At 41.5% G+C, this 12526-nt stretch overlaps 1 non-coding gene and 1 pseudogene across 1 annotated transcript; one reads left to right on the top strand and one right to left on the bottom strand.

Moving 5' to 3' along the window:
• Positions 1-9900, bottom strand: part of LOC101445798 (sulfotransferase 2A1-like) — a 30592-nt pseudogene extending 20692 nt beyond the window's left edge.
• On the top strand, positions 1611-1732 carry LOC111761062 (small nucleolar RNA SNORA26). The gene has a single exon (XR_002794532.1). It is a non-coding gene; the product is annotated as a small nucleolar RNA SNORA26 (small nucleolar RNA).
• Positions 9901-12526: the final 2626 nt, after the last annotated feature.

Here is a 12526-nt window from a genome sequence, read left to right as displayed (position 1 = left end):
GATGTAATTGTAATCATCTATCTATGATTCATCACTGCAGTAAAGTCAATGGTGACTAAAGTCCATAAATGCCCTTGTATTACAGTTAGCTCAGTGCTTGCTTGACCAAACAGTTGGTCACAATTACCTGGGTCAAGGTGACACAACAGTCTAACCATCACAATTATCTTTTATGTTCTCCATTAAAAGATATACGTTATCATCTGAAATGCTGGAAAAGATGAGAGTCTGCCCAGAGAGAGCTAATAATTGATTTTAGTGCAGGAACAGAGAGGACAGAAGTAGTGACAGTTATACAAAGCATGGTGGTTTTGTTTCCTGTTTATATCATCATAGTTTAGATTTTTAAAAATTAAGCCTTTTGTTTTGAGATGCATGGATTCACATGCAGTTATGAGAAAGAATAGAGAAGGTTGTGAATGTGGCTCAAGTGATAGGGCTTCTGCCTACCATATGAGAGAAACTGGGTTTGATCCCTGGGGCCTCCTGGTAAAAAAGAAGAAGAGAAAGTGTGTCTACATGGTGAGCCAGTGCCCGTGTGGTGAGCAAGTGCCTGTGTGTTGAGCCAGTGCCTGCTCAAGTGAGTCATGCAGCAAAATGATGGTGCATCAAGAGAGAGATGAAGGAGTCAAGGTGAAGCCCAGTAGAAACCAGGAAATGAGGTGGTGCAGCTGACAGGGAACCTCTCTCCACATCAGAGGTCCTCAGTATCAAATCCTGGTGAATCCTAGAGGAGAAAATGTGAAAAGGAGAAGACAAAAAAAAAAAAAAAGATACAGAAGCTCACACAGCGAATGGACACATAGAGCCAAAAAATAAATAAATAAATAAAAAGTGGGGGAGGGGGTGGTGAAGGGGAAGGGGGAAAATAAAAAAATCCTAAAAAAAAAACACAGTAGAGAAAGATCTGGGTACCTTTTACACAGCTTCCCCCAGTGGGAATGTCTTGCAAAACTATAGTGTATCAAAACAACTAGGAACTTGCATTGATACAATCTATAGATCTTATTCGGAGTCTCTCAGATTTACTCCTGTGTGTGTATTTATTTCATGTAATGTTTTCACATGTGCAGATTCAGGTACCTACCACCCAGTTTAACTAGAGAACAGTCCTGTCACCACAGGGATCCTTCAGGGTGCCCTTAAAGGTCCACAGTCCCCTTCTTGCCTCCTGTCTTTAGCCAATGGGAGCCATTCCTCTCTCCTGCTCAATAACTGTCATCTGGGGTCCTCTATGAATGGCATACACAACCTTTCAAAGGACTTAGTCATATTCCTAGGCTTTGTTTTTTCAGCTCCCCCAGCTGATGTGGGTAGATGTGTTCAAAGTTTCCTTAAGCATAGGCAGCGGGCAGTCCTCATGTGGTATAATCTGTATAAAATCTTTTTCTCTCATTTGTTTTGGCTGAAAGAGAGGTGAGTATGTAGCTAAGGTTGACAGAAGCAAAAGATGGAGTTATTGGGGTTCTTCCTGATTCTCACAGCAATGTCCTTTTGAGCAAGTGGACACTCCATGGCAGGAATTAGAACAAAATGCTGGAGAAGTGATTTATAGGATTTTTGGTAATGGTTGAAGTAAACTTCATATGAAGAATAAAAGGCCCTTTCCTGTGTCCTTTTAAGGTTGATTCAGTGCTTTAAGAGGCTAACACAGAAGGGTAAAGTAAGTCTCCATAAAAACCAAAGAGGAGATTGTAAAATTTCTCTTTTGATCCTGTCTGGAGTCACAGCTGAAAAAAAAAAAAAAAAAAGAAAAAAGAATGAAAGGAATGTGGTCTTTCCAGGACTTATCACGTGCAGCTTCAATGAAGTGTAAACAAAGAGAAACCCGCAGCAAGACAGGAATGGAGACCAGAGGGCTCAGTAGTTGTATCAGAAAGTGCACTGATTGGAAAGTAAATATTTTGCTTGAGCAGGAGGACAAACCTTGAAGAAGTGATCACCTGGAATTTGAAAAGCTGTAGGGAAGCTCCATGGAGAATAAACTGGAGGGGTCCAAAGAGAGGAGCAGGAGGGACAGTTTGCTGCATGAAGCGGGTGAGAGCTGGCTTAGTGCCATGCATCCCACAAAAGTATGTCCTTAACTTTAATCCATTTCTGTGGGTGAGAATCCATCTTAAATAGGACCTTATTTTTTTTAATAGGAGTTTTGGTGAGGTTATTTGAGTTAATGTGTGGCCAATGGGTCAAGAAGGGCCTTAATACTATTCCTGGAGTCCTTTATAAGTAGAACAAAATTCAGACATGCAGAAAGAAAGCCACCCAAGAAAGCTGGACTCAGTGGAACCTGAGAAGCCAGGAAAGGCTGCCATGTGACACAAAGCCAAGGACAAGTATTGCCAGTCGCCAGGCCCAGAATGCCTCAGTCTTCCATGAGCAAGCCTCACCTCGATGACAATGATGCCTTGATTTTGGACTCTGGCCTCAAAACAGAAACAGATAGTGGAAATGAAGTCAGAGATCAGTCATGGGATTTAACCCTAACATAATTTAGTTGACATGTCCATTAAGTTTCATATACTCTTCCAGGTAAAAGGCACTCAGTCATGAAAACCCATAGTCTCTGAGGTGGGTTCAAGGGTTCAAAGAGAAGCCATTTTAGTAGAGACAAAGAAGGACCAACCAGTATGTTAGCTGATGAAATATGTCAAAGGAAAATAAAAGGTTGTGAAGGATTAGAGAGAGGATTGCATTGGTAAGTATGCTATGGGGCACTTCCTGTTAAGAGAGCATTTCTCCTGAGACATATAAAGTTAATAAAAAATGTTTGCATTTATTATGACCTGATAAAGGAAAGGGGAAGGTGAAAGATGAATGAATAAACATTGAAGTTGAGCAATCAAAGGCAGAGAAGGCATAAAGAGGAAATCCAAGGAATAGCTGATATTCAGAATTGGAAAACCTGTGAGGAGGCAGAGTGTGTAGACTAAGGTGGGTGGTACTAGAGGCTTATGGACATCAAGGTTGGAGGGCAATATGGGTATTTACCCTGAGACAGTGTTACTTGGATTTGAGGTGCAGGAATTCCACCATTCCATAGAGAACCTTATTTTGAGACAGACTCACCATTTCCATGAAGGAACCATTGAAAGAACTGTTCAAGTGACTCTGGAGATTTTACAATCTTCATTCCTCTCCAAAAGAAATAACCAGAAGTAATAACATCTCTGGGATTTCTGATTATGTAAATAGCCTATGTGGAATAGAAAAAAAAGGTGAGAAATAAATGGATGTGATTCCTTTGCTCCTAGATCGTAGAAAATGGCAAAACAGCCATTCCCCATTAAAACATGTGGCTACATGTCAGTCTTCTTTCATTCATCCAATCAGCAATGTTTGTTGAGGACCTACTGTGTGCCAGGAATTTATGTAGATACTCTAGATAGGACAGTGAACAACACATGGACTGTTTCTGCCCTTGAGGACATTTCATTACAAGCCAAGGAAAGTCCCCCAGTACTTTGAAGGAAAAATGATGTTATTGCTATATCGGTGCCACTGTGTAAGCTGACCTGGGTTGTGAATCAGGAAATGCGAGTTTTGCTGGGACTCTGCCCCTGACTCCCTCCCTAATCAGTGCTCTTCCAGACATTTCATGCTCCAGGTCCCAGCTTCTTTACCTATAAGTGTTTACTAAATCAGCATTTCCCAGCATGATTCCAACAGTTATTAAAAGCTAGCAGTGTACAAATGTTCTATTTATTATAAAATTCAAAATGGTGGGATGAACAACTCCATTATGCTGCTGTAGACTGGGAAACCTCAGAGAAAAATGGTATCAATAAACCTGAAAATGGTCTAGGATCTGCTGCATCCAGGTCTGATCCCCTGCCTGCCCCATGGCTGTACCTGGACATGCCTGGAGTCCTGAGTCTTTAGTTATGTGACTTGTCCAAGTGAGATCCCTTCTTTGAGCCTCAGTTTCCTCTTTTGTAATGGCAATAACAGTGTGATAGAAAAATAATCATGACAATATAAATAGTTATGATAACTAATAACCCTTGCTGAGAATGTACCCTATGTCAGCATCTATCCATTGCAGCACTTTATCTGCAGTATAATAATATTTTTATGAGAGGGCAAGCAAACAGCACAATATTTTATGTTAAATTTGCTCGAGATCACATTAGCAAATGGAAGAGGTGTGATTTTACCATGTGAGAGTCTGCCTTACATGACAGCATTTCCTTTATGATCATATTTTAGTGAAGTATAAAAAATGTACAAAAGATAACTTCAGTGTTTGGTAAAATGGCGAACACCCCAACCTGAGGAGAACACTGATGATACCATCATACCTGCGTGTCCCATGCTTTCCCCATCCCTTTAGCACCCCCATGTATGACCACGCTCAGAAATGCTTTATTTTTAAATTCCTTCTGTGTGAGTTGTATTCAAATATCAATTCATGTATGTTTTATAATATAAATATATCAATAAATTATATCTGCAATATATAAATGCAGAATTATGTAGTATGTATACTGTGTTGGCATAGTGTATTTCTGTTTATATGAATTATATGCAGTATAAAATCTTTTAGTACTCATATTCTATATGCAAAATATATGCATATGACAACAGTTACATAATTATATAATTATATATAGTGTATAGGTATACAATATATAGTATATGTTTAATTAGAACTAAAGTATACATTGCATGTATATGTAAATATGCATACCAAGTAAGACACAATATTGCAGTACACATATTACTATATATCTACATATTTTGTGTACCTAAAATATGTGAATATCATTTATTTGTAATGCATATATTTACACATATGTAATAAACATACATGTGTTCATATTAAATTTTTATATAGGACATAATTTTACATGTGGTTCATATATTTATATATATGCATAACTATTTTGTGTAATATAGATAATACATAAGATATAGGTTCTGTAAGTACATATTTATATAGTATATATAACCATATATTTATACAATACATATATTATTAATAATCATGTCACAAAGCATTTATTAGCTATTTTCATGAACATACCTATATATTGTTAAAATCGCTGCAACCTTTCTATATTTGAGTAACTGTGACCATAAAATGTGACTAATCCCCAGGGGCTTGCAGAGGGCGTTGCAACCAGATAGCAAGCAGCCCTGAGTGATTGTTGCTGAAGGGGTGAAAGAGGGAAAGGGAGGCCTCTCAAACTATCTTCTCTGAAGTTTTCTCTCCCTCCCCTTCATCCTCCCTCTACCTCTCACCCTGTCCTCTTTCCCCCTGCCCCCCTCCCTCTCTCTCCTTCTCTTATGTTTTGAGGAGAGAACCATACTGACATGGAGAGGACCTGGCCTACAACTAGGTTTTTGACCTTGAGCAATTGAGAAAATTTACCTCTCCGAGTAGCTGATGGAAAGCAGAGTTGAGGAGGCTCAAGGTCCACTGGGATTTTTGTCATTGTTCAGGGGAGGAGAGATTTTTTACCTATTTTTGTGAAAACATAAGGAAGAGTCATTTGCATTTAAGCTTCTAGCTTTAAAAGTTCCTCAAGGTATATAGTTCTTTTTTTGTGTGTGCAAATTAATTGTGTTTATTAGCAAACTATTTCCCCTTGCTGCTTTTCTCAACTTGCTTTCATGTATGAGTATGCTTGGACATTTCAGAAGTCTTGTTTGTTTTATTCTGAGGGATTTAGAGATGCTTTCTCTTAATCTGCTTTGGATGCTAGGATCTATTGAAGAGAAAGGGGTAGAGTTCAAGAATTATATATAGGAAGCGGACTTGGCCCAGTGGTTAGGGCATCTGTCTACCACATGGGAGGTCCACGGTTCAAACCTCGGGCCTCCTTGTCCCATGGGGAGCTGGCCCATGTGCAGTGCTGATCCATGCAAGGAGTGCCATACCATGCAGGGTGTCCCCCACATAGGAGTGCACCCTGTAAGGAGAGCTACCCAGCACAAAAGAAAGTGCAGCCTGCCCAATAATGGTGCCACACACACACACAGAGCTGACACAACAAGATGATGCAACAAAAAGAAACACAGATTCCCATGCTGCTGACAACAACAGAAGCAGACAAAGAAGATGATGCAGCAAATAGACACAGAAAACAGACAACTGGGGTGGGGGGGGGGGGGGAAGGGGAGAGAAATAAATAAATAAATCTTAAAAAAAAAAGAATTATATATAGTTCTTAATATTCCTTCTTCTTCAACTTTATTATCTTGTGATAATACCCAGGCCCTGAAATCTGTGCAAATAATCAGTTTACCTCTCAGTAATCTCCGACCTCAATCTTCTCTCTTTGAAAAATATTAATGAAATAGGATTTCTTCTTGTGACATGATGGAGTAGTGGGTACTAAACTAATCCTCTTGCCATAGAAAACTAGAAAACTAAGTACAGTATTTCAGACAATAGTTTTCAGGCAGTTGCTAAGAGGCTGAGCAAGACTTGGATTCACAGGAGCAGGGAACTAAGGAATTGAGGGCCATGGTCTCCCCCTTCTCTGTTAGGGACAATTCCTCAGAGGCAGTGGAGGGAGCTGCAGTGTGAGCACAGTCATTCTGAGGCATGGTGGCAGAGGTTACAGCTTGGGGCCACTGGGCTGACTGAAATGGACAGAACAGGGCCCCAGAAAGGAGGCCAGTCTAGAGAGATGGAGCCTGGAATGTCTGCCAGCACACCCTGTAAACTGAGGCACACAGCTGGGCTCCAAGCATGGCATAAGGTCACTGGAGACTCACCAAGATGGCAGCTGCCCTTAACTCATCAACACCCCTGCATCCAGGGAGGCACCCAGGCAGCCAGAGAAAGACATGTTTTGTACAGTGTGAAAAAGATGAGAATTCCCCCTGGCTTCTCAAAAGAAAAAATATAGGTCCAAAGAAAGTCAAAAGCCTGTCTTTAAAATGCTGGAAGGAAAACACACACACAGAATCCTTTATCCATGAAAGTCGAGAATTCATTACCAGCAGCTCTACCCTACTATAAAAAATTCCTGAGAAGTGGGGCACATGGGAATCTCCTATATTTTTTAAGGTAACTTTTTTTGTGATCTATGTATCTTTTAAAAATAAATAAAAAAATATATTTTAAAAAGGCTAAAACATGTCTCAGATGAGAGAAATGATAATGCATCTGTAGGAAAGAATAATGAGCCTCAGAAACAAAAACTAAGTGAATAAATATAAAAGATAATATTTTTCCTCCTGTAATTCACTTAAAAGGCAGACAATTATTTACAATAAATTAACAGCACAGTAAAGCCATCTTTACATCTGTTATCTCAGGTGCCCACAGCATAGTTGCTCTGCTCCACCTCTTTCTGTCTCCAGGTTGTCCCCACCTCAGCAGATCCCATGTTCCAGTCACACAGTTCAACACCCCAGCTTTCCCTTGCTCAGAACCTAAATGAAGGACCAAAGCCTCCATCTACACTCCATCTGCAACCCCTGCCTCCTGGGGAGGCCCAATACCTTCCCTATATTTCTCTCCCCACTTCACCCTCAATATATTTATGATGGTTTAAAAAATAGGTCTTATTTCTTGAGCATGCCCTGAGGTTAGATACAATGCTGCCAGGCAATCACTAAGCAGTATTATTGTTATGGAAGTAGCTAATTATAGGTCTACCCATCATCTTTTTCCACTTAATCCTTTAGGAGCTGACTTGAGTTGGCCTTAATGAGAACATTCTTTTCTTTCATGGAGCCTAATACATACTAGGTATATATTATCTAAATATTATGAAGAAAAAAATGCAGGAATGCATGCACAAAGAAAAAATAAATTCAGGAATGAATACTGCCAATTTGAGCTGCAAAGATATTGCCCTACTGCTAATAAACAAAAGCTGGAAAGCCAAGATTCAAACCAGAATTATCTGACACAAAATCCCAATAGTTTTCCAGAACTTGCTCTTGGGTAATTTTTGTTTGTTTGTTTGTTTTTCATTCATTCTTTTCTTCATCCAGTATTTTCTTAAGTCTCTATCTTGTGCCAAACATTATGCCAGGTTAGGGTAAAATGGTTAAAAAAATAGTAACAAAATAAATATGACCTCAATGGCCCTGGAGAAATAAGTGAAATAAATGAACCTGACAATAAATAAGCAGACAGAAATATAGCACAACATTAACATAATAACTGTGGTTTTAGAATCTTTTGATAATATTTCTACTACCACATCATATAAGATGGTTTAACGAGGGAGTTTCATGCAAGTTACTGAACATCTTTGGTGTCATATGATTTCAACAATAATTTAGGAAGAATACACATTAGCATTTATTGATCCAGCGTCACTCAGTGTTAGAGCCATAATTCAGAACTCCTGGAATTATGCATGAGGCATGTGGAGCCTTTTTTCTTTTGGAAGGAATGAGGGATTGGACCTAGGACCTCATACATGGGAGGCACGTGCTCAACCACTGAGCTACATCCACTCCCCATGTGGTGTTTTGATTGGGAAAGCCATGCCATGAAAAGATGATAACATGATTAGGGAAACACAACTGGGTTTCAGATGTGAGTGGCAGGCCATATTTCCTCTGAAATATAGGTTCCAGTTTATAACCTATAAATGGGCAACTCAATGCTAGGGTGAGAGAGTGGTCAACTTACTAATGAAGGCAGTATTTTCAGGAGCCACACCACAGGGATTACTTAGTGTCAGATGCTATAGCTTGGAACAAGGTTGTCTAATATGCCCATGTTAATGAATCTCATATTAACTTGTCCCTAAAACACGGGCATTTAGGATGCCCTAGGTCAGAGGGTCGTTGCCCTTGTTCACGCACCTTGGTTTTGGAACTGAAGAATGACTTGGGGAAGAACAGAATGAGGAGGTGGGAGGTGTAGAACCGTGGGCCTTTTTTGGGTGTACACTTCATTGTTCTTTTATACCGATCCACACTTTCTAGCCATGGTGAGCAATCCCAGGTGACCAGAGAGTGGACCCAGCTGGGGTCTCCTCTGGAATGGATCAGGCTGATGATCTCCAACAGTCAGTTGGTTCCTAGATAAAGAAAAAAGTGACACCAAAAGCAACCTGACCTTTGGCCCTGCCACCACGTCTTAGAGGCCCTTTTTTCTTCCACCAGTCATGCCCATGCCCATAAATCCAATTATGTTGATGCTCCTCAGTTTCCTTCCTCAGCAGCGTTCAGTCAGTTCTTAGGCCTGCTAACTGCAGAGGGAGCCCTGTGGGGAGCAGCAGGCAGAAAACTCTCAGCCTTAGAGGTACTGGTTTTACCTTATCAATGGTACAGGGATGTTGGGCAGGTGAACTCCAAGGCTCAAACTTGCTAGTTTGGGTTGTTTTCAGAAGAATGTAAATTTGGCACCATGGCCTTTTGAAAATTGCTGATCCCTTAGGTGGTTAGGGCTGCAGGTTATCGCTGTGAACACATCCAGCCTCACCCCATTGCTGTCCTCCCCATCCTCCCTGGGAAAACAGTCCCTAGCTTTACAATTCCTTGAATATGCATCTTTTTACTCTAGACTTTTCTCCACACACCTCCCCCCTTCATCTAACAACCTCACATTCATTCTTGAAATCTCAGGGTAGAAATACTTCACTCACTCTCCCCCCCCAAACACCCCCTCTTGATCACAAGCATTGGCTTTAGTGGCTTCTCCATTAAGGCCTTTGGATTTGTCAGGTCCTTTGGATTTTGGTGGCCTCTCTCTGCCCTTGTTGTCAACAGGATACTGCTCTGATTGCCAACAGCCAATGGGGACCAGAGAGCAGGCACTGGTCACATTTGCCCTCAGCCTTCCTCAGTTTCAGATCCTGCTTCCTTACCTGACTTTGGGTAAGAAAGTGTAATGACGTCTTCATCCTCCACCACAAATTCATCCCACAAAAGCTCCAGGTTTTCAACAGTGAATTTAGTGAAAACAATCCCATCTACCCACATGTAATCAGCATCATCCTGAACACATCCTGCTGAGCATTCTGGCAGCTCAGGTGTCAGCAGTCCTGGAAGCAGCTGCTGGCTGTTTCCTGGAGCTGAGGGAGCTCAAAAGATTGGCACAGACCCATCTGTACTTGGCTGAGGGTGCCTTGCTGGGCCACAGCCATGGAAATACCAAGGGTGACAGGAAATGGCTCTCTAACAACACCCTGAGTAATCATTAGCTAATGAAGTAGTTTCAGAGGATGCATGTGTTGCATTGAAAATAAACAAAACAGTACAAAAAAAGAGGGTGCAGAACAAGTTTATTGAGCTAAAGTTGCATTCATGCAGGAGAAGCACTGACAGCACTCTGCTCAAAGGGGTGAACTGGGGAGCTGCTTATATGGCTCCTTGAAACAAAGGGAATGGGGAAGAAGAAAGGGGCATGGTTTATGGTTACTTTGGGGGCTATGGGCCCTGTTTGAGCAGGTTGTCCTTGATCATTGATTAGCAAGCAGCAAATTGATGCAAGATTGTGGCCATTTAGTGAGAACCAGCAGACTTTGCTGACGTCAGCTTGAACTCTAATTTCTAAAAAGATTTTTTCTTTTCTTTCCTTTTTCTTTTCTTTTCTTCTTTTTCTTTTCTTTCTTCCCCCCTCCCTTGTATGTGCTCACTGTCTAGTCTCTGTCTGTTCATTCTGTGCTCATCTTCTCTTTTTAAGGAGTCACTGGGAACCAAACCTGGGAACTTCCATTTGGGAGGGAGACACCTAATTGCTCTAGCCACCTCTACTCCCTGCTTGTTGTGTCTCATTGTGTTTTCCTCCTTGTGCCTCTTCATTGCATCATCTTGTTGCACAAGCTCACTGCCTTGCTCATCTTCTTTAGGAGGCACCAGGAACCAAACCCTGGGCCTCCCTTGTGGTAGGTGGGCACCCAACTACTTGAGCCACATCCACTTCCCATTAACCTCTTTGTTACAGTTCTTTCTCCCAGGCTAGGGCAGGGGTTTTTTATCAGCACCACAAAGGATCATTGGTATGTCAGCCTGCTTCAATTCACCTTTGTTCCTTCTTTATTATTTCCTGGGTAAAATGGAAGCTCAAGTAAATCAAGATGATTTAGTGAAATCATTGATCATTCTAACTTCACATTCCCTCCTTTTGGTCAGTGGAGTCCTTTGAGTGCCCAAAGACCGGGTAAGACTAGTTTGAGGCTTTTTGTAGACTGATACTCTAGAATAAGTGTTCTTAACCTTTTTTGTGGTGAACCAGGTTGCCTCTGTGAGGCCTTGATGGAAGTTCAGCTTGGGTAACTGAACATAGCAGTCATAAAAGCCTTGAGTGTGATAGCTGAATGCAGCTGTCACCATCAAGTCTGGCTGGGGAGCCTTATAAGTCACATAATACCAGAATGCAGGGGGATAAAAGCAACTGTAACGTTCAGAACATAGCCTGCTGCAAACACACCAAAAGATATTTAATCATGAGCTGTACTAGGTCAGAAATTCTTATAATTAACTAAGAAAACAAATTCCTAAGTCATGATCACTTGTTAATTCTATGTCAGCTAGAATTTGAGAAATATATATACCGGGTAAACACTAATAAAGAGAGCTGCTTCTTTAAGCATACGACTGCATGTAAGCTGTGCTTTCTTCATGCATCTGAGTCTTGCTGGACAAGACTCTTCCCACTTCTGAACCCCAACACTTTTTGGATCCACGAACCCCTTTGCCAGTCAGGTGAAAACCATGGACCCCTTCCTAAGTCCATGCTGCACTGTGTAGTATTTAATAAACATATCATGCCCACACCAACATGTCCCCATAAGAAGAGTTTTTTTTGAATTTCAGGTCAAGCTCACTGGTCCCTGGTTAAGAACCCCTGCTCTAAAAGTACAGGGGACAGGAAAAAAGTCTGGTGGCCTTGAGACACCATGTGGCAGAGCTGGTCATGATGAAAACAGGTTGAGAAGGACAACAACCAGCATCATCAGTGGTCAGATGAGGGACCCCAGTCCTTGATTCCACATGTCCCTTGGTTTCTGGTTCAGGCTGAAGTCATTTGGCTTGTTTCACAATTTCCTGGATGTTCCACTGTTAACATTTTGGTCTATTTGAAGCAGGCTAGATAGGGAGTCAATAGATGGAACTGGAACCTGGCAAAAATCCACATGGACATCGCTACCCCCATGATGGCTGCTGGAAGACCCCTGTGAGATTCAGCCATTCAGACCAAGACTTCCTCCAGAAGCCAGGGAAGCCCTGGATCTTCTCCAGCGGCCTCATCATTGGGCTCTCCCAGTGGGTTGGCAGGTGAGGGAATCAATCAAAACAGCAAACAGCTGGAACACCTCCTGTGCTATTAGCAAAGAGGCAGAGTAATTAGAGGTTTAAAAAGCCAGTGCCAAGGCCTCCTGCTCTCCTGCTGTCACCCAGTCCCAGTGCCCTACTCTGGCTTCTTCACCCCAACCTGGATCAATTAACAAACAGCCCTGGGCATTTATAATCTGTCAGGGGAACTGCAGTATGTAAATGGGCCCTCTTTATCACTCTTCAGCCCCTTCCTCCCCACCTGGGACCATCATCTGTTATTTCCTCCCATTTCTCTTTCCTCCCCACCTGAATAAATCACTGGTCTAAT

The sequence above is a fragment of the Dasypus novemcinctus genome, chromosome 18 (assembly GCF_030445035.2).
Source record: "Dasypus novemcinctus isolate mDasNov1 chromosome 18, mDasNov1.1.hap2, whole genome shotgun sequence".
NCBI lineage: Eukaryota > Metazoa > Chordata > Mammalia > Cingulata > Dasypodidae > Dasypus > Dasypus novemcinctus.
Note: the sequence above shows the minus strand (reverse complement) of the source record. Positions and strands in the feature narration are given on the sequence as shown.